This window comes from Lissotriton helveticus, chromosome 2_1, assembly GCF_964261635.1.
Source record: "Lissotriton helveticus chromosome 2_1, aLisHel1.1, whole genome shotgun sequence".
Classification (NCBI taxonomy): Eukaryota; Metazoa; Chordata; class Amphibia; order Caudata; family Salamandridae; genus Lissotriton; species Lissotriton helveticus.
In genome coordinates this window covers 1,441,312,922-1,441,338,741 of record NC_136059.1, presented here as the reverse complement: position 1 = coordinate 1,441,338,741, position 25,820 = coordinate 1,441,312,922, and the positions used below count along the sequence as shown (strand labels likewise).

The 25,820-nt window shown below is 47.8% G+C and overlaps 1 protein-coding gene and 1 pseudogene across 2 annotated transcripts in view; one reads left to right on the top strand and one right to left on the bottom strand.

Moving 5' to 3' along the window:
- CNOT6L (CCR4-NOT transcription complex subunit 6 like) overlaps positions 1–25,820 on the top strand; it is a 931,406-nt gene that overhangs the window by 469,240 nt on the left and 436,346 nt on the right. The gene's annotated exons all lie outside the window — the stretch shown is intronic.
- Positions 3,815–3,968, bottom strand: LOC144820931 (5.8S ribosomal RNA; annotated as a pseudogene).

Genomic DNA, 25,820 nt, shown 5'->3' with positions numbered 1-25,820 from the left:
TGCCCTCTTTAACTCTGTTGAAAGTTCTTTGCAACTTTCCCTTGCAGCACTTGTTGGTTTTTGGTCTCACACCTATATTTAACCTGAGATGATTTTTACCACCCACTTTGGACTGCATTCCTAATAAGCTAATTCCAAGAAAGACCGGATTGTGGCGCGTCGAGAACCCTTACCAATTTTAAAATCTTTATGCAGCATCCATGTGATAAGTTACCAACAACTGTCACATTTAAAATATCTTAAAATTACATTTAAAATGCTTGCAAATTATACAGACACATTTGTACAACCCAGCAAACACAGTGCTTCATATAATTTGTTACATGTGTTTTAACAGGCATCACGCCGAGGATGTAGGGGACATTATAATCATCAAACTGTTGTCAGTGAATCACATGGTTATAAAGAGCAATCAAGCACACAACTAGTCTACAGTATTCTTTATTTAAAGTGCATTGTGCATTTTCTTGCGTTTAGTGAAAACAATTTCAAATGGGCGGCCTTTGGTAGAAATGCAGAGCACAGATATAACATACCAGATTGACATAATGGTCAGAAGCCAAGAGCAAGTCAACTAGGCATGTAGTGACAACATGTAATACACTTACATGCATTTTGTCGCTAATCATCCCACTTATAAGGTGGTACAGAACCCAATATCAAGTGCAGGGTTAACATATTAATCTCAAGCCATGAGCAAATCAACTAAGCATGTAGTAGCAGCACATCATATAGTTGTATACATTTATCGCTGAACTTCTCTCAAGAAACGAAAAGGTATTTGTAGTATTAGAGAGGTACTTGTGAAGGAATGGCATACATTTTAGGTGCAGTCAACCACAAGGAAATTGCTGTGTGGTGCCTTGGTAAAATTCGCACTGAGTCAGCTCAATGGAGCTATGTTTAAATAATGGTGCAAAAGCAGCAAAGTTTAAAAGTGCAAGGTTGACAGGTTAGTCTCAGAACCGAATACAAGTCCGCTAGATGTATAGTGACAGAAAACATGCAGCTAAGCACCTGTCTGGCGGCAGAACCTTTTGTTTGAATGAAACAGCTTAAGATATTCAGACCTTTAAAACTGGTGCAAAGTGCCAATTTTAAAGTGCTAATTAACCATAAATCAGAACCAAAGATCAAATGTGGAGGGTGGGTGAGGAACAGACCAAGTTTGAGGTACTTACTTGTTCTCCAAAAACCTTATTGGGGTTTGCTATGTATACTGGGCTGAGATCCCAGGGAAAAGTGTGGGAAGAGGATGTAGCCTATGGCTAGAGCGGTTGACGTCGAAGCTGGGGAACCGGGTCCGAGTCTCGGCAACGATGCTCAACATCCTGTGATTCTGGGCAAATCACTTAATCTCCCTGTGCCTAACATAAATGAATGTGTCCATGTGTAATTAAACTAATTCTATGTAAAGCGCTCTGACACCAGATATCTTCAGGTCTAGTTAACGCTATATAAAACTCTTTCAAATAAAAAAAAAAAGGCCCTAACAACGCAGGCTAAGACATTCATGCCATTTTCCCGCAAGTCAACCACGGCTGCCTTAACCACGCATATGCCTTAACCATGCATATGCATGGTTAAAGCAGTGCGCGGAGTCAATGCTGGAATGGGCCAGCAGGAAGAGGAAGGATCAGGAGGGGATGCGGTCAGGTAAGTGGGGCTGGGGATGGGTTTTGGGGGGAAGTTGTAGTTTTTTGGGGTGAGGATAGTTTTTAGGGCTCAGGGGTGTCTGGGTTGTTCATAGGGCAGAGGGTCGGGTTTTAGGGCTCCGGGCAGGGAGGGGGGTCGGGGTAGTGTTCAGGGATGGGGTACATTTTTGTGGCTCAGGGCGGGGTCAGGGTAGTTTTTAGGGCATGGAGTCAGTTTCAGGGCTCAGGTGGGGGAAGGGATAGTTTTCATGCCTGGAGATTGTTTTGTGCCTCATGGCGAGGGGGTGGGGTAGTTTATAGGGGAAGTGGGCAGTTTCTAGGACTCGGGCAGCGATAAAGGGACAGTTTTCAGGGCTGGGGTCAATTTTAGGCATGAACAAAAGTGGGTGGCAGTTCCTATATGGAAATGCTTCATCATCGGGCTTTTGCTCCTCATGTGGTCAGTGCTGCAATGCCCGACGGGCCCCACTAGAGGGCTCTTTAGTGTAGATACTTTTGTTTTAGCCGTGATGATACATGGGGGTGTGTGGGGATTCTAGTGATAAATATAGTGAAAAAAAGGGGTGGTCTTAAAAATACCTAAGGGGTACTCAGAGGTATATTTAATCAGGGTTTCCCTTGGCAGGATTAAAATCTGATAGGTGTAGATTGTCCGGGCAATGTTACAAAGTGTGACAATCTAGTTTATAGTGTTTGGAAGATTAGGTCGACATGTTCCACTCCTTTCCGGTCCAGGAGGGATCCATGGCTTTTCTTCAGGACCAATGAAGATTCCCTACCCTTACTCATGGCGGAGTATGTGAATTAAAAACTGGGTTAAGTATAACAATCTCTAGTGGTGAAACAAAGGTTGATAGTACCCAAGGGTTGATCACCCTATTGTGGTCTCATCACCCAACCTAAAATAAAAAGAAAAGAAACAGACAGTTTTAGGCCTCAGGGCTGGAGGCCGGGCTGGGTCTGGGTAGTTTACAGGTGTAGAGGACAGTTGTTAGGGCTCTGGGCTGGGGGTGATTGGGGTTAGGGTAGTTCTTAGGGATTGTGGTCAATTTTTAGGGCGGGGCACGGAAAAGGGACAATTTTTTGGGGCAGGGATGTGATCTTTACCACACGTCCATTTACCATTCATGTCTTTAAAACAAAATTGTATGGTAAAGGTACGCATGGTAAAGACACGGTCGGGATTGAGACCACGTGGCTCAGGCATGCGTGGTACCATCATACAATCGAGATCCCAACTTCTGTGGGTTGGTATATAGAGCACAGTAAGTGATACTAGTTACTTCCATAGGAGCTTTTGAAGCTGAATAGGCTAAGGAAATTAAGAGTGTGTTGCCATCGCTCTACAACTTAGGAGCCACGCTCTTCCCAGGAATTTGGCTACTGCACAGACAAACAATTAACTAGGATCTGTTCTTAGAATTCTTAAGGCATCAGATAGTCTCCTAGTTCCCATCTGAGAGCAAACTGGTTTGATCCAGATCATACTCAGTCGAGTATAATTAGGGCAAAAAAACACTCCCAGGACCCTTAAAAGCCTAACACAGGCAGAGTGAGCCATTATTAGGCGGTCTTGAACCCTTTGAGCAATGTCAGGGAGTTGGGCTTTTGTATGTGCTGTTTTCCATGCCCCCCGCCAGGCGGGGATCTGGTACTGGGCTCCTCGCAAGCCCTTACTCGGGGAATCTAGGTTTATTTCCTTTACTAAATGTTAATGGGTCACCACATCTGATCTTAAGTCGTAGGTGGATGCTTAAGCATGAGTGAGCCGAAACCAATCACTGTGCTGCAGAGAGGGTTCCCCCTCTTTTGCATGGGGGTGGTGGCAGTGCACACTTTCCCAGATCAGAGACTAAAGCCCACTGGGTACAGCGCTTAAACCAGCACCTGTGATTGGACAGCGGTTCTTCCCGGCGCCGACTGAAGTGGGCGCTCCAGGCTGTACGCACAGCTAGCCATGGGACACCACAGATAGCCACACACAGAACACAGCCAGGTGCCCAAGCTGTGAAAAGAAATGGTTAGTGGGGAAGATGCTCCTGTGGCATACCTCCTGCCATGATCAGGGGGGGGGGGGGTCCTGCGACAGGCAACCAGAGCCTGAGCTTATGGAGCCTCCTGCGGCAGCCTCAGCCACACGTGGGTGATTGACCTTCAAATGACCCTCAGAGTGACCTGGCCCCAGGAGGAACATGCCGTACCTAGGTGCGTTCGAAGTGTTGATAATCACTGTGTCCTGCAATTTACACTAATAATCACAGCTAGGTGCATTTTTCATTGATATGCGAGCCAAGCGATTCACCACCAAGAGTCATGGGCAACATTTGCTCACCTACGGGTGCAGGTGAAGTGGGAGAAAGGCAAGGCAACAATGCTAATTCACCACCTACGCAGCAAGATGGCCCCACAGCTGTCAGGCCTTCCCTCTGGAAGTCAGCCTCAGCCATTTAACAAGTGTTTAAAGGTGCTCGGCCCAGGAGCCATACTTTGCTGCCGCAGCAGGCAGGCGAGTGAACGGTTCCCTCAGCAGCAGAGGCAGGCATCTCCACCACTTGTTGTCCCAGACAGGACCTGCCTGGCCTCACAAATATGGGTCACCAAATAAATGGCAACTAAGGAGGGTCGCTGCACCTTCACATCGGCCATACACAATGCACATGGGTCAACCAGAGCCAGGGCTAAACCCCCTGCACGATAGGAGTTCCCAGCTTAGGCTGCAGCCCTGAGCCATGCAGGTGGGCTGGGGGCCCCTCTTTCCTGGTGGGAGACACAGAGGGGAGAAGAGCCAGATTACCACACGCCATCAATGCGACTCGCCTGCTTCCCACTGTGGGCGCACATGTTGAAACCAAAGTAGATGTGGCAGCTTCCCCTCCCACCCCTCTATTCAGTTCTCAGTGACTTAGAGAGGCACACCATCTCTGTCAACAGGAGTAGAGGTTCCTTGTGGTCCCAACTCTTTTTCATCCAGGCTGCCCTGCTACCTGAGATGGACCACTCCTCAGGCAACAGGGCCTTTAGGGGTTCCCATCCAGGGGGGTAACTGTGCTTCAGTTCCATCCCGGGGTCGTGCTGGGTGAATGTGTGTTTAATCTCGGGAGGGCTGCCTCTTGCAACGTGCCCCTCTCTGAGACACTTTGGCCACCCATCCCATTCCCTTTGTTTGTCGGTAGGGTCCTCCTGGGATGGAGGAGCCAGACCCACGCCTGGTTTTCACCCAAGTACTCAGCGGCTGTTGACCACTGGTCCAGCCTGTGTGCAAGGTGAGGGCTGAGTTCTTTGGCTGGTTGCGTTGCGGGTTCGGACTGGCATTGTCTTTTGCATGGGCTGCTCTGTCATTAATGATCCTTCCGCAGTTTCACTTACTTGAATAATGCAACAACTTCTACTTCCTCTAGATAGTTAAGATTGCTTGTCTTCGTATCATATAGATACTGCAAAATCTGATATGTACTTGTAACTATTGAAGATGTCAACAATTAAAAAAAAAAGAATCATTAAAAAAAAGATTGCCTGTCTTCTCTGTACTCTATCAGAGCTATTGCTAACCCTGGCGGCGCAGAAGCTAGACCTCACAAAACCATCCAATCAGCAGTAGCGACGGGCAGTATGCAAGCTTAAGACCTTGAGCTGCTGGGAATTCCTCTTTCATGGGAAATATGGCTATCTCCAACTTTATCAGTAGCAGTGTTTAGCGTGTGAACCGGCACCTCCCGATGAAGATTAGACACATGCTGGTCCATCCAGGGCAGTATGTGTGCAACCTCAGACATCTAAGGCCATGACAGACCTGTTATTGCTCAATCTTGTGTGGATGAATGCCACTTGTCCCTCTAAGAAGTTGAACATCGACCGCTGGCAGCAGCTTAACTAGTTTGGATGGAGTAGTCATTATTTGAAGCTGACAAATCACTCCACCAACTAACAACACATGGACCCACCACCCACAGAAATGACAAAGAGCTGTTAATCTTTAAATCCTTTCCATGTCCTGATGAGATTTCCTGTGTTGAGTCAAATTAGGCATCAAGCTCAACTCTTGGTGTGCCCTTCCAGCAAACCCTTTAAGTTTCAGCGTTGTGACCATACTCTCCCGGAAACCAAAAACTTTGGTTTCTGGGAGCTACTTGGTGGGTCATGGGAATAACACCACAGTGGTATCTGATGGTCTTTGAACCTCCGACTTTAGTTTTTGTTTAATGAAATCATTCTCGGACAGTGCTTTTAGCTTTGATTCATCGTGCACCAGTCCAAGCAAGATTCAAGCAGTAGGTGCAGTCGTCAGTCACAAACACACCCTTCACTAGAGAACCTCAGTTTGGCTCACCAGTGGAAGGCACTCTTTGGACAATGAATTGGTAAAAGCCTTAGGGGTCTTTACTATTTCTCGGTCCAATTAAGAGAGGGTTTGCACTGATAAGGAGAGCTGTGTGAAGAGGAAGCTTTCAACTGTAAGAAGCCTTTGCAAAGCAAAACAGAGACCCCTACCCACCCACAATGGCAATTCTCCACAATGCCACAACATTCCTTCAAGGTAGAGGAGATGACAGATCCCTAAAGTGTCTCGGGGGCAAGTGACTTTCAAGCCAAAGGCGCCCAAGTCACAGCACCAGTAGGGGGAAAAATAGGAGGGTTTTTCCAGAGATTGATGAGTCTTCTTCGAAAAGTAAAAATGAAACATTGTATGACATGCATACTGTGTTGAACTGTTACCAAGGCCACCAACAAGGAGGCTCATATAAAAGAAGAATTAGCTTGATTACAGCAGGAAGTGGAAAAACTCTAAAAGCAAACAATAGAAAAAGTACCAATGAAGGAGATCAACCAGGGAGGGTACTCTGTCTATTTTATTTCTAGTACCAAAACTGGACCAAACTCTAAAATCTATTCTGGACTTTCAGCTCTGATCAGGTTCATCAAATCACATAAGTTCAAGATTACAACACTAAAGGAGGGTCAGTCAGTCAGTCAGTCAAAAGTACCTTATTCGGTTAAGATTAAAACCATAAAAGCGTACTAAACATTACATACAATTAAATTGTAAAAGCCATAAATAACATTAACAATTTACAAGTATTGGGTGCATTTAATACAAATAATCGATTCATTTTGAATAGTTTCTTAAAAAACGCATTTCCAATTTGGAACATCATTAGATTTAATTGATTCAAGCTAGAGCATGAGAATGAGTAACACTTGTCTTATTTTTCCTCTTCAATCTGACCGCTGCAGTGAGAAAACTAGCTATACTAAAGGTCTCCCACACATTCGATAGCATCTGCAAATAAAGGAGGGCTGGCTTGCCTTGCAAGAAACCTTTGTTTTTTAAAATTGGGAGAATAAAACGGATCCGGATTTGAAGAAAGTGCTCACAAAAAAAGATAAAGTGCATTGTATCCTGGGCAGAAACATTGTCACAATAACATATCCCCAGATCCTCCACCCTTTTCCAACCCTGTTGTTTCATCGTGGAGGAAATGAAGTTGATTCAACCTAAATCTATCCAATAAAAAACAGGTGATTGGGGTTTGTGACAATATTCAGGTAAGGTTCAATTGCACAGGATGTTATTAACAATTGGTGAGCTATTACAGTCGGTTTAACCAACTTAATTTCTTCTCTAGCCATAGCAACCATTAACAAATATGAATCTTTTACCCACTTTGTATCCCCTTTCACCAAGTTTTCAGGTGTAGTATATATTTCAGGTCGGCCCAGTTTCCCTGCCAACTTTTGGACATAACTCAGCCTGGGGATACGATTCACATAATCAAGAGCTAGACAATCTCTTAGGATTTCCCGGTTCAGCTCTAGTTCAGGATTTAACCAAAGGGAAATCCACTTTAAAAGAGGTGCAATGGCTAATAAATCTTCCACAAAACCAGCTCCACACTCCTGATGAACAATGTAGCCAGATGTGGATTGTGGGACAGATAAAAGGTTTCTAAAAAACGTATTCTCAACTACTTGAATTACCTTCGCATTCCTAATACCCCAGATGTCAGCGCCATACATCGCGAGGGAGATACATTTTGCTCCATATATTTTTCAGAGGGCTTGCATTGGTCTTGCCCCCAGTCTACGTGCACAGACCAAAACAGCTGATGTAGATCTGGCCAAAACATTTCTTTTCGCTTGTATTTGTGGTATCCATGTACCTTGGTCGTCAAAAATAATACCTAAATAGGGAAAGGTAGAGACCCTGGACAACACATTCCCCTCGCAGTAGAACGTTTTAGCCCCTTTCACTTTACAGCCAGTTATCATAATATGAGATTTAGAAAAGTTGACTCTGAGGTCTAAAGATTTCATAAAAGCAGCAAAGGAATTTAAGAGAAGTTGCAACCCCACAGCAGTTCATGCTAAAAGGGCGGCATCATCCGCAAAGAGAAGTGCCGGGATCAGGCGTTTCCCTACACACGGGATGTCTTTACAAACTTCACCTAGAACTGAGTTCAAATTATTAATATAAAGGGTGAAGAGTAAAGGGGCCAAGATACACCCCTGCCTAACCCCATTGGCAATACGTATACCTCCAGTGCGGTTGCCCTTTTGGTCATATCTCACGGTGGCAGATAAATCCCTATGTAGATCCGCAAGGAAGTGCACAATATTTTTATCCACACCTAGTTTGAGGAGCATAACCCATAGCTTGGACCTATTCACTCGGTCGAAGGCCGAGGAAAGGTCCATGAATGCCAGATAGAGTGTTCCCTTCTTGGCAATTGTATACTTCCCAATCAAAAGGTGTTAATTAAGGCATTGATCAGTTGTGCCCCTGCCTTTCCTAAATCCAAATTGCAGATCTGAAAGGGTTTTAGTTTCAGCTAGCCAACCCATGAGTTTATTAAGTACCACCCTACCAAGTACCTTAACTGCAGAATCAATAAGGGAAATGGGTAGATAACAGCTGGGATCCCCTCTATTTCCCTTTTTGAAAATGGGTACTATAACTGACTTGGACCATGTACTAGGTAGTCCAGATTTACATGCCTTATTAAATACATTATACAGGATTTTAGACCACGTCTTTACAACAGATTTAAAAAGATCGGCTGGGACGCCGTCCAGTCCTGAGGCCTTATTGCTCGTCATCTGGTTTATGGCCTCTATTACTTCTAGCTCTGTAAAAGATAAAATATAAGCCTCAATCTGAAAAGTGGTGTTAGCGCCGCATTGGGTATCTTCACCTTCATACACTGATTTAAAGTGATTGCAGCAGGCCTGCTCCTGGATACCACAGTCAAGGTGATTGTTAAAGGAGTCTTGGAAAAAGGGTTTATTGACCGCTGTTTTTGATGACGTCAATGGATAATAACTCTTTCCAAGCATAATTTCTAATCTCCTTTTTACGGTTTGCTAGAGCAACTTTGTAAGTTTTCTTTAGTGCTGCTATACTGGGCTTAACTGGTGGATTTGATTTCAAAGCAGCCACCAGCTTCCGATGGGCTGCTGAACAATTGTGGTCAAACCATATCTCCCCTGTTGTTACCTGCTCCCTACAGGGCCGTATGAGATCAGAGGCTATCTGGGCACAAATTTTGGAATAAGCCACAAGAACATCCTCATCCCCAGAACTTTCATTCAAACAGATAGACATCTCACAACCTGCCTTGATCAGTAGATTGGCATGGAAATCCTGTGGCACCACCAGGTACCATTTAATTCTGCGGGCCTGGTCTGTTGGCGGTATGTCTAATAAACCCACAGTTCTATTGATGTTCTCAGGTTTCTTGAGATCATCCACCAAAGTCAAAATGACCGGATTATGGTCGCTAAACGTAGACCAGATTGCAGTGTAGCCACTAACCCTGGTGAACAGCGCTGCACTGATAAAGATATAATCAATAATTGAGCGCGTGCCCTTGCCCTTGAAAGTTGGAACAGCTATACCCCCATTAAATATGTTTGGATAAATTAGACCATTTTCTGCCACCAGTCCCTCCAGATAAACTCCCTGCGTTGAGTGCTTAAAGTGGGTTTCTCCTTGATCTGCTGGGCCTAGGCTATCCCAAACATAACAGTTTTCATTGCAACAATGTACATTAAAATCACCTAAAACAATAACCGAATAGAAATTGGTGTTTTTCTCATTATAAAGTTCAAGGAAATAATGCAAACTGACCAAATGTTCATTTACAAAAGCTCTATCAAAAGAGTTATACAAATTAACAATGAGGAGAGTTCGAGCATTGGTAAGTGCAATCTGTACTGCCAAACAATAGGGTGAGCCTTTTTCCAATTTGGTTTGAGTACCTGCAGTTTTCAAGGAAATCAGTGTCAATAACCCACCCTCTGCCCTCCCCATAGTGGTGGCTATTGCTGGTGTGAAGTAGGTGGTGTAGCCATCCGGACAAAAAAGATTATTGTCATCCCATGTTTCCTGTAACCCCCATAATATCAGACTCACTTAAGAAATCCCTCCATCTAACATCATAAGACTTATTCTTTAGCCCCGCGATATTTCAACTAAGTATCTTCGTACCCTCATAAATTTTGGTAGGTATTTCCCCCTCCCTGTTGGAAGTGCCTGATGCTAGGGTTTCCTCGGTTTGAACAGACCTGCTATATATGATGTTTTTGGTTGATGCTAATGGGCCCAGTCAATCTACCTCCTCCAGATTTGAAATTGTCTCAAATCTGTTATGGGTAGGTACGGAATACTCGTAAATTCCCTGGGCTTATGTTCTGTCCGTTCGTTCAACCCTTCCTCTTGCCATTGATGGTATATTTCGATAATAGAACCCTAGAGGTAGAATGCTAATGCCATCCCCACTTAGGTGCCTAGTTCCAGCCCTAACTAGAATCAATTTTACAATCTGCGGAGACCCAAAATTCAATACCACGCAATCACCTCTACTGATTTTAGCGTAATTCCCTATCCAGGCAATCCTACGGGTCATTTTAAATTCTTTGAATGAACAACTACCCAACCCTGTTAAAATATTTAAATGGTGGAGATTCCTAAGAGAAACCCAATGTTCCTCCACTCCAGTTTGCAAGGGGGGTACGTTTGGCAAAATAACGGTGCGTGGCATCAGGAGGTAAGTTGAGCCGGTCGGCTCTATTTTGACAATAAAGGTCTCCCTGGTCCAATCCTTTGTTTGTGACCCCACGTGGGTCATTCCTCAACCTCTCATTAGCTTGTAAAACATGCCCACTACCACTAGTTACTGAGGGAGCTTAAGCAACAATAGTGGAGCCTGCACCAGCCACAATTGGGGGCTGGTTTGACACGACAGCTGATTCCCCAGTCAGGGCAGTGGGACCGCTAATCCTTCCACAAGATGGAGTAGGTTTAGAAGGAAGAAGCTGATGCTCTATTTTACACAATCTAGAATCTATGTCAGAGAGTTTAGACGAAATAGGTTTAAGCATTGCCAATAGTTTTTCTTCGAATTTAGCTACAATTCGATCTCTCAGGTCAGATAACACCTGCCCAGAGGAGGCCTGTGAACTAATACCTATTGGGCTGGGTGTGCTTAGGACGGTAACCTCATGCGCATAACCTTTCTTACCCCGGGAAGTCCCTCTAGTTTTTGCAACTTTGCTGACCTGGTGAGTGGTAGCTGGCATGCCACACGCTTTCCTTGTTTTAGCTACAGCGGTAACGGTACCATCCCTTCCTTTGCCTGAGTTAACCGTTGCTGGCGGGTAAGAATTTTAGATGGGGAGGGGCGGGTAGGGGCAGTATCCCCAACTGTATTAGATAAATCATCTACTAATTCAGCCGATGATAGTTGCCGATTGCCGCATCGATTCAGCATGGACATCCGATGTTTCTACTATTACTGCTGCTTCTGATATTAACAGAGGGCAGTTAGTGAGGCTCCATCGAAGAAACAACGAGAATCTAACGAGAGTCTCCTTTGGGTGAGCTCTATCTCATGGTTAAGTACCGATTCTGCCCTTATAAGGAAAGCATCAAGAGTTCCTACCACCCCTGATCCCGCTGCCCCCTTACAGCTGCCCTTGCTCATGATTAACAGTTACTAATGTGAACAGTTGTTAAAATAAACAAATACCAGAACAGTACTATGCAACTTGATGTTCAAAGTCACTAACAAAGTCTTTGGGGACACGAAGATGCTGATGTTAAGTGGGTGGCCCAGCCCTGCCTCCTCCTGGCTACAACGGGCGCGGACGAGCCCGCCCTTGGCCCCGGCTTCGCCCGGGCAGCGCCCGGGCATGCCCTGTGGGAGCCGAACAATGGCTTTAAAGCGCCTCATGGCGCTGATGAATGACGCACCTGTGAAGCGCCCCGGGGACTCTGGGAAGTGGAGTTCCGGGCGCCGAGTGCAGCGTTGCAGTCCCCACGGACTGTTTGCAGGCAGAGGAGCAATCTGGTGTCGGATCAAAGGGCAGAAACGGGACCCGTGCTGCAGGAGCGCAACAATGGCTTTAAAGCGCCTCCTGGCGCTGATAATGACGCGCCTGTAAAGCGCCCCGGGGACTCTGGGAAGTGGAGTCCCGGGCGCCCAGTGCAGCATTGCAGTCCCCCACGGACTGTTTGCAGGCAGAGGAGCAATCTGGTGTCGGAGCAAAGGGCAGACACAGGACCCGCGCTGCGGGAGCCCAACAATGGCTTTAAAGCGCCTACTGGCGCTGATGAATGACGTGCCTGTGAAGCGCCCCGGGGGCTCTGGGAAGTGGAGTCCCAGGCACCGAGTGCAGCATTGCAGTCCCCCACGGACTGTTTGCAGGCAGAGGAGCAATCTGGTGTCGGAGCAAAGGGCAGAAAACGGACCCGTGCTACGGGAGCCCAACAATGGCTTTAAAGCGCCTCCTGGCGCTGATGAATGACGCGCCTGTGAAGCGCCCCGGGGACTCTGGGAAGTGGAGACCCGGGCGCCGAGTGCAGCGTTGCAGTCTCCCACGGACTGTTTGCAGGCAGTGGAGCAATCTGGTGTCATAGCAAAGGGCAGAAACGGGACCCGCGCTGCGGGAGCTCAACAATGGCTTTAAAGTGTTTCCTGGTGCTCATGAATGACGAGCCTGTGAAGCGCCCCGGGGACTCTGGGAAGTGGAGTCCCGGGCGCCGAGTACAGCGTTGCAGTCTCCCACGGACTGTTTGCAGGCAGAGGAGCAATCTGGTGTAAGGAGCAAAGGGCAGAAACGGGACTCGTGCTGCGGGAGCCCAACAATGGCTTTAAAGCCCCTCCTGGCGCTGATGAATGACGCGCCTGTGAAGCGCCCCAGGACTCTGCGAAGTGGAGTCCCGGGCACCGAGTGCAGCGTTGCAGTCCCCCCACGGACTGTTTGCAGGCAGAGGTGCAATCTGGTGTCGGAGCAAAGGGCAGAAACGGGACCCGCGCTGCGGGAGCCCAACAATGGCTTTAAAGCGCCTCCTGGCGCTGATGAATGACGCGCCTGTGAAGCGCCCCAGGCACTCTGGGAAGTGGAGTCCCGGGCGCCAAGTGCAGCATTGCAGTCCCCCACGGACTGTTTGCAGGCAGAGGAGCAATCTGGCGTCGGAGCAAAGGGCAGAAACGGGACCCGCGCTGCGGGAGCCCAACAATGGCTTTAAAGCGCCTCCTGACGCTGATGAATGACACGGCTGTGAAGCGCCCCGGGGACTCTGGGAAGTGGAGTCCCGGGCGCCGAGTGCAGCTTTGCAGTCCCCCACGGACTGTTTGCAGGCAGAGGAGCAATCTGGTGTCAGAGCAAAGGGCAGAAACGGGACCCGCGCTGCGGGAGTTCAACAATGGCTTCAAAGCGCCTCCTGGCGCTGATGAATGACGCGCCTGAGAAGCGCCCTGGGGACTTTGAGAAGTGGAGTCCCGGGCGCTGAGTGCAGCGTTGCAGTCCCCCACCGACTGTTTGCAGGCAGAGGAGCAATCTGGCATCGGAGCAAAGGGCAGAAACGGGACCTGCGCTGCGGGAGCCCAACAATGGCTTTAAAGCGCCTCCTGGCGCTGATGAATGACACGCCTGTGAAGCACCCCGGGGACTCTGGGAAGTGGAGTCCCGGGCGCCGAGTGCAGCGTTGCAGTCCGCCACGGACTGTTTGCAGGCAGAGGAGTAATCTGACGTCGGAGCAAAGGGCAGAAACGAGACCCGCGCTGCGGGAGCGCAACAAGGGCTTAAAAGCGCCTCCTGGCGCTGATGAATGACGCGCCTGTGAAGCGCCCTGGGGACTCTGGGAAGTGGAGTCCCGGGCGCCGAGTGCAGCGTTGCAGTCCCCCATGGACTATTTGCAGGCAGAGGTGCAATCTGGCGTCGGAGCAAAGGGCAGAAACGGGACCCGCACTGCGGAAGCCCAACAATGGCTTTAAAGTGCCTCCTGGTGCTGCTGAATGACGCGTCTGTGAAGCGCCCCAGGGACTCTGGGAAGTGGATTCCCGGGCGCGAGTGCAGCGTTGCAGTCCCCCATGGACTGTTTGCAGGCAGAGGAGCAATCTGGTGTCAGAGCAAAGGGCAGAAACGGGACCCGCACTGCGGGAGCCCAACAATGGCTTTAAAGCGCCTTCTGTCGCTGATGAATGAATGACGTGCCTGTGAAGCTCCCCGGGGACTCTGGGAAGTGGAGTCCCGAGTGCAGCGTTGTAGTCTCCCATGGACTGTTTGCAGGCAGAGGAGCAATCTGGTGTCGGAGCAAAGGGCAGAAACAGGACCCGTGCTGTGGGAGCCCAACAATGGCTTTAAAGCGCCTCCTGGCGCTGATGAATGACGCGCCTGTGAAGCGCCCCGGGGACTCTGGGAAGTGGAGTCCCGGGCGCCGAGTGCAGCGTTGCAGTCCCCCACGGACTGTTTGCAGGCAGAGGAGCAATCTGGTGTCGGAGCAAAGGGCAGAAATGGGACCCGCGCTGCGGGAGCCCAACAATGGCTTTAAAGCGCCTCCTGACGCAGGTGAATGACGCGCCTGTGAAGCGCCCCGGGGACTCTGGGAAGTGGAGTCCCAGGCGCCGAGTGCAGTGTTGCAGTCCCCCACGGACTGTTTGCAGGCAGAGGAGCAATCTGGTGTCGGAGCAAAGGGCAGAAACGGGATATCATTTCATGATTGAGAAATGGGGACTAATATGGTCAATCTAGACCTCAAGGATGCCTGCCTGCAGGCATCAGTGAACAGTAGTCACAAGACGCTCCTCAGATTCATCCTGAACCAGGTACCCACATCAGTTTAGGCGGCTAACCTTTTGGATAAAGTCAGCACCCAGACTGTTCACCAAATGTCTGACAGAGGTAGCAATGCATTTAAAGCGGCAGGGGTTACATGTGTCCCCTGCCTAGACCATTGGCAGGTAAAGGCAAACTTGCTCATGCAAAGCCAAAAGGGCATAAACATAGAAATGCAAACTCCACACAAATAGGGTTTTTCACTAAACCTACAGAAAAGACATTCTTGGGAGCAATACTAAATTCCATTGAGGTTTAAGCATTCCAGATAACCAAGCGAATCCTGGCATTGACAGAGAAAACTCTAATATGCCTTTAACAGTGAGAACTGATGTGCATGATGGCCTTCCACATCCTACTAATTCTACATGCCAGGTTCCAATTAAGACCAATTAAGACCAATCCACGAATGTCTCTGGTGCCAGTGGTTGCAAACAACCTGAAGTTGGACCGAGTGGTTGATGCAGAAAGGAATACAATGGTGGATCTTCGAGAACATCACAAATACACAGTCTTATTAAACAACCAACTGTCTCTGTGTGCATTACTACAGATGTGTCCCATACTGTTTAGGCTGCACACATGGGAATTCTGAACATCAGGGGTCTGTGGAACCCAAGGAAGGCAGTAAAACAGGTTAAATGTGTTTGAGACTGAATACTATTTTCTTTGTATTGAAAGCCTTTTGGGCACAGGTCAGGGGGAAACCAATGTAAATAGAGGTGGAAAACCCAACCACAGTGCTTTACGTCAACAGAGAGGGATGGAAAAGGTCAACATGCAGTCAAATTTAGCCCACGTCATTGACACCACACTGATTTCCACACTTCTGCCAGGTGTACGCAGCATAGAGGCATACCAGCTAGACAGACAATCAAGCACCTCACACGAATGGAAGGTAAAAAAAACAGATAGCAGAAATGAATTACTCGTAGTGGGACCTACCAGAAATAGACCTATTTGCAACACAAGAAAATGCCAAATGCCAAACTTTGCATATAGGCACCCAACCGCCTGTCCCAGGCGAATGCTGTATCAATAGATTGGGGACTACAAAAAAGTGATGGATGGAATGCTTGAATTAATCTCAGCCACTGGTAATTACCTAGGGCCATATCCTAGTCCTACACTTTTTGCCCACCTTGCCACCTCAGATTAAAGCCAGTCATATGCAAATCAGCCTTGATCCTGCTTCAATAAGAAAAGTCCAGCCTGATCTGCCAAGCCAGGTCCTCTCTGAACCGGAACAAAAGCAACCAAAGACTGGTTTTAGCCTAGTTGGGTCTCTTCAGTTGGGTTCCTGTTGGTTCCAGTGGCAAAGTGTACATGGGACACAGTCTGGGCATGCCCTACGCCCCTTACGTTGTCGCACTGAGGAATAGAGATAAAATGGTCGGGGAAATTTGAATTCCATTGATACCATGACTTCTAAACAAGTGCAGACTAACCCCATCTCAGGGCAGGGTGATGAGACCATACACTGCCCAGGACCTATAAACAGCATAGGTAGGACAGGTATACCACATGACAGGGGCCCGTATGGCTTTTTAGGCAGCATTCAATTGGCGCACATTTATAAATCCACTACTTGTTAACAAACCACATATGTAGCAAATGGGTTCAGCCTGTTCACTCCCCCAGGATGTTTTGCACATTTGACCGCCTGTTGTTTGGACTTTTACTATGTATGAGCCTCACCACCTGAGTCTCACTCGCAGTAAATTCTTGTAAATGGACCAAGAGCACTAACCACCAGTGTCCACCTTTTAAGATGATGGCACTGCTGCACAGCTAGGGTGAAAGGCTCTGGGCTGGTTACACATCTACACAGTACACACGTGTGAGAGATTTGCGTCTTGTGCAACCATATATCTGTGCAGAGAAAGCCTTCAAAGATTGGTCGTGACCTGGGTGGGGTAGGTCTTATAATGTGAGTTAGCTTTTATGGTGTAGGTCTGTAGTGGATACTGGAGATATGTAGTGCTTAGACTGTATTATACATTATTAGTGAAATCAGCACTAAAGTACACTTTTGCCCCACGTAGGCCTGTAGGGTACAGCAAAGTATCAATCTAGGGGTAAACAGGCACTCAAAGTGTAGATTCATACTCCTTCACTTTATATGTTCACTCCTTATGTCACTTTTAAGATGTGTCCTATTGCCTTGGCTCTGATCCTAATCAGATTCTAGGCTCCCCCCCCTTACTGGGCCAAGTTAATTATTCTGCTTCCCAGTAGGAGAATCAACCCCCCCCCCCCCCCCCCCCCCCACACACACACACACACAATAGGGCCATTACAGTGCTTGGCTCAGTTCCCTTGAAAGGGAATGGGTGTAGAGTAAATCAGCAGCTGTTAATTAGCTTGTAACACTGCATCTGGGCTGGTACAGCCCACGCCCCCTGAAACAAATGAGGAGAGACATACCTCTGGAGCCAAACACAGGAGGGTCTCACCTTTCATGTTTTGGTGGAAAGGGGTCAGATTTGTGGTTCAGGTAGGGGTAGAGTAAGGCTCTCAACTTGAAGTCCCCATATTGTAATGTCCCAGAAAGCTGTGCAGGTTGGGTTAAGGGAGGAGTATTGATGTGGCACTCTAGAATTGAGCAAGGTGTGTGGTTCTAGAACTGACTTCGTAATCATAATAACATGTTATTGTACAGTTAATTAAAAACCATAAGCATAAAAACCATAACAATTAAGTATAAGATAAATCAACAATCAACAACAATAGTCTAAATTGTCAAATACTTAATTAATACTAAAATCTCCAATATTCCATTATTCAGGTAGTCAGCACAATATACCCTACTACCTTCTCCAGCCGGTAATGGCAACTAGGTTCCCATAAAAATACCCACCTTAATCTTCTTGTAGGAACCTTAAAGGCCAAATATTTCTTCTGAGAAGGTTTAATCCGCACTATTGGGGAGCATCCATTCTAAGGGTGCACTTTTCTCCAAATCCGCTCTTATTTACTGTTGAGCAGGTAGCCCAGTACTAATTGCGAATGATATAATTGTTAACTGACGTTAGGCATTCGACAAAAATTGATTAAAAATATTCACACATTTAGCACATCTCCCCAGCCCCCCAGGTAGACTACTGCTAAAGCAAAAGGAAGATGCCTGTGCACAAGAAGAAGTTCACTCTGCCAAAAAGGGGAAACATCCATCACAACGCAACTTTTAAGATGCACTACCATTACAACGCAGGATTTACAACGCACGTCATTACAACGACTTGCGCTGGGAATTTATGCGTTGTGATGACATACATCCGCCAAAAAGATAGGTTTTAACAATAGTCTCCTTTGATGTTCTAGGGCAGGGCAACAGCATAACAAATGGAGCCATGATTCTCGATAGTTTTGGCATAGCCCACAATTGATGTCACCCTCTAAGCCAGCTCAACGCGGGTAAAAATCTATTGATAGCGCAATCACTCTCATGTAAAGGATTTGATTCCTAGTATTTGCAGTAATGAAGTCCGAAAAACATTTTTTGTGGCTTCCCAAAATGATATGACTCCATTAGGGGCTGTGCGAGTCCTTGGCATGCAACGGTACGCAAGTCTTGTTCCCAGAAAGCCTCTTTCATTTGCTTGTTAATAGCTGCCTTCCATGCCCTATGTGCGATATCACCGTCCCCTAAAGCAGACTCCTCAATCTTAAGTATCCGCATCACCTCATTAAGTTGTCTAGATGTTGGGTTACCAGGTTTTTACATGAATCAATTTCTACTGATTTTTTAGCGAATTCTTGGGAACCGCCCTACACTTGATAAAATATTTGAACAGGGATGCATTACACTCTATTGATTTGATTACTGACTTAAAAACCCCTTTACATGAGAGAGACGAATGGGAAGATACTGGGCCATGCAGTAATGGTAATGGAAGAATGCTCAGCTAGAAGGAAGCTAAAGCCATCTGATACCCCTGCAAGGATGAACTTTCTGACTTCAATTGCAGCTGGCCCCCAGGACTAAAATGTTTTTTTTAGTGCCAGTGTTGCTGACTCCCTTATGCCCCTGATGAACCGTTAGGGCAATGAACCTGCTGGGGTCCAAGGATGATTCCTCTGGGACTAGCCCTTGACTACAATGACATATAAGTGCCCTGCAAGTAACTAGGAGGCTGTGGTGCTTGGGGACTACGTCAGGGAGAATGGTTTGCTGGACGGCTGTGGAGGTGTGTGGAAGACATCCACCAAGCAGGAGTGAGCAGCAGGTGCCCAGCAGAGGGCGGGTCAGATGCAGGGAGCCAGAAAAGCCAACTCCCAGTGCAAAGTACCCTTTGGAAGACAGCAAAACAGAAGTAAATGCTCATGGTGGTTAAGACTTGCCACCAATAGCATAGCGAGACCCTGAACAGCAAAATCCGTCCTTCGGGGGGCATCATTTAATAAATTCCTCTTTGGGTGGAGGGGTGTGTGTAGGCTCTCTCCCCCAAAATCACTTGCACCCCTGGCACCCTCATCTTGCTGCGGACTGGCGCACTGTAGAGACTGTTCCAGGTACCCCATCCCCATGGACATTGTCACAGTGACTGGTCACATAGCCTGCCTCTCTGTCGGGTGTGGGGGCCTTAATGCCCAGCAGCACGGTTTCTGCCTGTGGTGGGTACCAAAGCACAGCCTGCTCCCACCATGCTGGAAATCCAAGACGGCAGAATGAGGGTGCTGAATCTTCACAGCATACAATGACTTGCTGGGGTGGAAGCCGGTAGGGACCGTCAGGGGTATTGTGGCCCGCAGACCCCAACAAGGAAAAAATGCCCCTGGGTTCCTCTTGTGGGACTGGGGCACCCGTAACGAAAAAGGAATGTGGCGGGAAGCTGCATCTGTAATCGAACAAAGCACTTCACCCAAGTGTGAGAGCCCCGCCTCTGCCATTCATGGATTGGGCGAACGAGCACCACATAAGCCCTTGCGAAGGCATCCCTTTGCATAGTTCTCTTTCAGTGGTGCCCCAAAGAAGCTTGGGAGCACAGGAATCTCTGTAGTTGGGTCCTACAGCTGTAGTAGCAGCACACTGAAATTAGGAGTCTGGGACACTTGATTCATTTTAAGACTTCATAGAAAAAGTTGATATTAAACAATGCAGAGTTCCACAATTTAATTAATGTTATTGATTGTAGGTACTACCCCCTATTGACTTCAAAGGTGGGGTTTAACAGGTATTGCATGATGGTACTGTCCCCATGTATTTAATTGGTGCTGAAATGGTGAAATATAACATGGTGCTGCTTTTACTAATGTGGTGACTCCCAGATAAAGGAGGTAGACCTGTCTTATTGATAATGATACATTCTTATATTGTGTTATTGTATCTAGTGTAGGTGGAAGGTATTGTTGTTATGGGGTTCAAAACCTAATAGGGGGTTAACATGATATGAGGATGTCACCAAAGGTATTTCCATTTATCTGATCGTACATATTTGTAATTTAATGAGTAGTATTAGCATCACGCCTTGAGCCGCGAAATATAGTTGGCAGACCTTCGGCTTACTTGCGAGGAGCAACATGAGAGTAAAGAATATAAACCGAGTGAGAACCACAGAAACTATGTTCAGCAACCAAAGGGCTGAGGTGGATAAACAACACTCAGCTGTTTAGTAGCGCATTAAGAGGAAAACATACCTGTGTGGGATCCAGGTGCACGTAAGGTAGGTCTGAATTGAGTTATTATTGGGAGCAACATACATTTAACATCTGAAATGTACTCAGCAAATAAAATGAGGCTAAGAGGCATGATAGAAGGACCGTGGGGTCACCCTACAATCTGTTCGGTCTGTTTTGCTCTCAGGAGCTTAGAAGAAGAGTTGATCAGGGTGTCTGGGGAGGAGTGTATGTGGCAACTGAGGAACGGTCTTGTATTTGCTGATATGTTAGGCAGCAGCTCTAGAGAGGAAGGGTATCGTCTTTAGAATTAGTGGGAAAAGCTATTAGTATTTCATCCCAGCCCTTAGAGAGGGGACTCCACCTCTGAGCCTACGCCTTCTCCTTTTTTAGTGCTCTTCTCTCTGCTTCCACCCATATTGCGAGTTAACTACACTACATAAAGGCCTAAGGGGCTGCCCTTGCTTCCAGTGTAAGGCTAGTAGGTGTTTTGCAAAAAGCCAAGCAAGATATAGGAAGCGGGCCATGAGCTTAGTCTTTTTCGTACACCTAAACAGCCCTAAAGCGCTGGCTTCCCAGCTATGCTCTGGGGTATTTCCTGTAGCCAGGCTAAGGTTCATTATAATCTCTGCCCAGTACTAGGTGCGGGTAGGTTATTACCACAGCATATGTTACATATCAGCTCCAAGCAGATGACACTGGAGAGAGTCGAAGTCAGTGCCTGCAATAAATTCACTTTATTATGAGTCAAGTAGGCTCTGTGCATCAGAAAGAACTGAATAACCTGGTGCTTCTAGAGACTGCGGTCTGCTATGCCAATAGAATGTATGATGTTACAACGCATAAATTTACAACACATGCCTTTACAACAGAGTTTTTACATCGCAACATCCTTTACAACGCATACATTTACATTGCATGCCATCACAATTTTTTTTTTCGTTGTAGTGACATGCACTGTAATGGCTGTGTTGTAGTGACATGCGTTGTAAGGGATGTTGCGATGTAATGACTGCGTTGTAAATGTAGTGCCATGTAATGACGGTAGGAAGGTTGAAGAAATAGTATAGGGCCCCTCGAAGCATAATCATTTTTGGAAGACTGGTCTTCCCTATGACTGACAGAGTCAGAAGGTCACCTGTCTTCTTAGTGCTACAACTGCTCCTATTTTGTTGGCGTCAAGAAGGTCGAGGTCCAAGTGATTGATACGGATCCTGAGGTAACAAAATATCGTTGGTTGCCGGTGGAGAGATCCCCTCCACAGCCCAGACTGATCTCAGGGGTATAGCGGCAAAAGAGGAAATACGCTGGACTTTTGCCCAATGACTTTGAAGCCGGACACCCCATGGACGGTACGAAAGATGTCCTACGTCCCAGTGGTCCTCCCTTAAATCTATCAGATAGAGGCAACATGCTGTTGGCATAAAGGGAAACAATATGGGTTTTATCACCAAGTGGATTACCCCAGGTCTGTCCTCCCTAATGTAAGCGGATAGCAATGGGCTCCATTGGCAGAGCAAAGATAAGAGGAGACAGTGGGCAATCCTGTCTAGTGACACAGCTTATTTCAGAAGTGCTAGAAATAAGACATCCATCCTGACCTGACTCCGGGAAAAGTGTAAAGCAGTTCAATCATTCGAAGTAAGCGGTCGACAAGGGTTATTCTCAGCAAGACTTCACACAAATAAACCCAATCCAAGGAGTTGAACACCTTCTCCAGGTCCAGGTCATGGTATTCGGCTCGAAGATAGATAGGACCTATAGGTGGACTCCATCACCCTATGTAATCTACTGAGATTCATCGTCGACTCCTGTCTGGCACAAATCCATTCTGATCTTAGGGCATCAGGTGGGGGAGCAGGAGGAGTAGACAATCTGATAGAATTTGACTAATCATCTTATAGTTAGAGTTTAGGATCGTGAATGGCCTGTATGAAGGGAGGCCAGATGCATTTTTGCCCGATTTGAGGACCTCTTGAGAGCAAATTCCACAATACTATGCTGGGAATGGTCCCCTTCGGATGGTACAGGTGACCTTATTGTTATTTGGAACCTGTATGTCTTGCACTTTAATTCTAGTATAGATAGGCAAAGGAGTCTCTCGCCTCTGTAGACTTTGTTTAGCACTTGCACTTTTATTGCGTATTTGTTTAAGCTTTTTGTTAGAAATGGGGTCCCCGGCTGGCTAGGGCTTGCGCCAAAGTCAGCCAGAGACCACCACTCTAAGTCAGGGCAAGGTAGTTACACACCAAGATAACCCCTGCTCACCCTCTTGGTAACGTGACACGAGCAGTAAGGCTAAACCCGAGGCAATGTGAGTTAAGCTTTTGCGCGCGCACCCAGCAACAACACCCAAGGCCCACCACAAAGGAAACTCCACACAAGGTTATGTATAAAAATAGCCTTTGTATTATACCAAAACAGATTAGATAAAAACACACACTTTACAATGTGCCAACAGGCACGGGCAGAATTTACAGGGGATATGTACAGGACAGGGCCACCTGGACCCCTGTCAGGAATATGCATTTGTAGAGTTTAGAATACTTGTAGAAATTAGCACTTAGAACATAGAATATAAAATTACTGTGGCAAAAAATAGATAGGGAATAGAGCACACAACCAGTAACTACTAGTAACAGGTAAGTACCACCTACGCAACCCTAACCACCTTAGGAGAATATTACACAGGGAACCAGGACCTCACTAGCAACACCTGTACTAGGAGAAAACAACCACCTAAGTATCACCATACATTTAGGGGTATAGACATAGGAACATTACACATGATGTATCACATACATTCAGCGGTGTAGGAGAAAGCACATGACGCCTAAACACATTCAGAGGTGCAGCACAGAACACAATTGCGCAGAAATCACATTAGGCCACAACCAGTGACTGTCCCAAATGTCAGGGGCCTAAACGGAGCAGCTGCCCACTAAGTGCTGGGCAGCTGGGAACTCGAGCCTGGCACAAGCGTGCCTCCTGGCTCTCATGTGGCTCAACAAACAATGTGGGCTTAACAACACAACGGTGTCACCAAAATCACTGGGGGCCTGGGAGCCTCGGGGCTCTGAAATACAAATGTGCCCCCTGAGCCCTCGTAGGCTCTAAACACAAAATGCCCCCACCGTTGGAGTCCCCCTCCTGGGGACTCGAAGCGACTATGCCCCAAAGAGCCTCTCTGGCTCTAAACAACAAATATGCCCCTGAGCCTCTCTGGCTCGTAAAACCGATATGCCGCCTTGAGCCTCTGCGGCTCGTCAACCAATGGCGGCACTGATGGTGGAGTCCCTCTAGGGGGACTCGAGAGAACCAACTGCCCCCGGAACTGGTGGAGCCTCTCGTGGGCTCGAAATCGATAGAATTGCCCCCGCACTGGAGGGGAGGGGAGGGGAGGGGCGGGCACCGGCAATGTGCCCCGACGCCCTCCTCTCCTTTGCAGCCACTCACCGGGTCTCGCGGCGGCCGGGGCTGGAAAGCTCCCGCTCCTCGGGGCTCTTCTACGTCGCAGTCTCCTTGGAGCCTCCAAGGCTCCCTCTCAATCCTGCCTCTCCTTAAGGCGGTCCGGGGCTCTCCCTCGTCCTCGGGAGCCCCGGTCAGGATGCAGCCGACTTCTTCCAGCCACAGGAGTGCAGGGTGGGCTCCCGTCCGCTTCCTGTTTTCCCGCATGAGCACTTCCGGGCCACGCTGAGGTTGCGGGCGGGACTTCTGGTTTCTTCGCGATCCCAGCTCCCGGCCGCGGCGGTGAAACGGGGCAACACGAGGGGTAGGCTCCCCCTTCAATTTACATATAAAGCGAGGTGGGCACTCGCTTGGGACCACAAAATGGCACCAGGTCCCTGGCGGGGTGGGCATCTGCCAGGGTACTTAATAATTGGCAAATAAACGGGGCAAATGCTGGGTGGGCACCGGCTGAGAACAAAAGCGCTCCCAAGCGCTAGGCAAAATAAAGCGCTCAAGCGCTAGGCAAAAATCAAGCGCTTCCAGGCGCTAGGGTCCCAAAAGTCCGGGGACCAGCACAAAGTCCTTCAGGAGGTGGGGGGGGGGCAAGGCTGGGCCCAGAGCCAGCTCACATGGTCCTCCTAGGCAGGGAGGTAATCCCCGGTGGCGGTCCTCCTGGCGCCCAGCAGCAGCCCCCTCAGCAACAGGATCCAAGAAGAGAACATTTTTCAAGAGGTCACAGCCTCTTTTTATACAGTAAAATCCTTTGTCTGTGTGCAGGGTGGGGGAAGAACCAGTCGCAGCTGGTTTTGGAGCACCTTGTTTTCCTCAGCCACCCTTTCCATTCACCAGGCAGGCTAGGGTCATCAGTCGCACTACAGGGGGCGGAGCCAGCATTGTGTGGGGAAAGCCCATCCCTATTCAGGTCCCAGGTGCACCACTCCCTCACATCACACATGCTAATCTCACCACTCACCACCGGGACAGACCCATCCAGACTCCTGGTGCCAGGCTCACCAGCCAGCTCCAGCCAATCACACGCCAGCACACTCGCTGCATACGCACACCCATGTCTAGAAGTGGCACTTCCACACTAGACACATTCACACCGCACACATCATTGCGCAGCATTCAATCTCACGAGTTCGCACATACCAAACTCGGGCCTGCACACCCCACGCATCAGGAACTACCAGGGACACATACATTCCCCATGCATTCCTATGAGAGGGCAGGCCTATCTCACCACATGCACGCACTTTACCCTGGGACACAGGAAAAAGTGCGCAGAAACCAAAAATCACTATCACCAGGTCACCATTAAAAAGCAAAAAGTTCAGGGGTGAACCTGCCAGAAGAGCCAAGTCCAACACTTTTCTACAATCTCTTGTGGCTGCTATTATGAAAGGGGGTTTGGCTGTTATATTGGTAATCATGTGGTACCTGTGGCTGTGAAACCAAACCTTGTAGAGCTAACTTACCCACTTAAATTCCGAAAGAGAAGGCAAGTGGGGCGAGCACTGAGGGCGGCACTCCAGAACATCCTTACTCAAGGGGGGACCCAAAACACACCCACATATCAGGGATGGCTTTACAGATTATGGTATATCTTGGGGATGGAGCCGTTGACATCTTCCCTTGTGCCATCTAAGACTTCCATTTGGGAGATATGGCACCCCTTTCTTGCACTGCTATCTACACAATTCAGAGATCTCACGTGTCCTAAATACTTGCGCATTCTCCGATCAGCGGAACTCCCCCAGGACTCTACTATAAGCGATGGGTAGATAACCTGCGTTCATCTTCACCACCGCAGACACACTTAACATTTCAGTAGCGAGTACTGGAGTAGTGGGAGGGGAAGAGGATGGACTTTGGGGATCGTTTATTGTTTAGCGTTATTAATTTTATTTCCTAAAAGTTCACATGCAGAGCGCTGCGACGCTCTTTCTCTTGTTTTACAGAAGTGACACTTACAGAGTG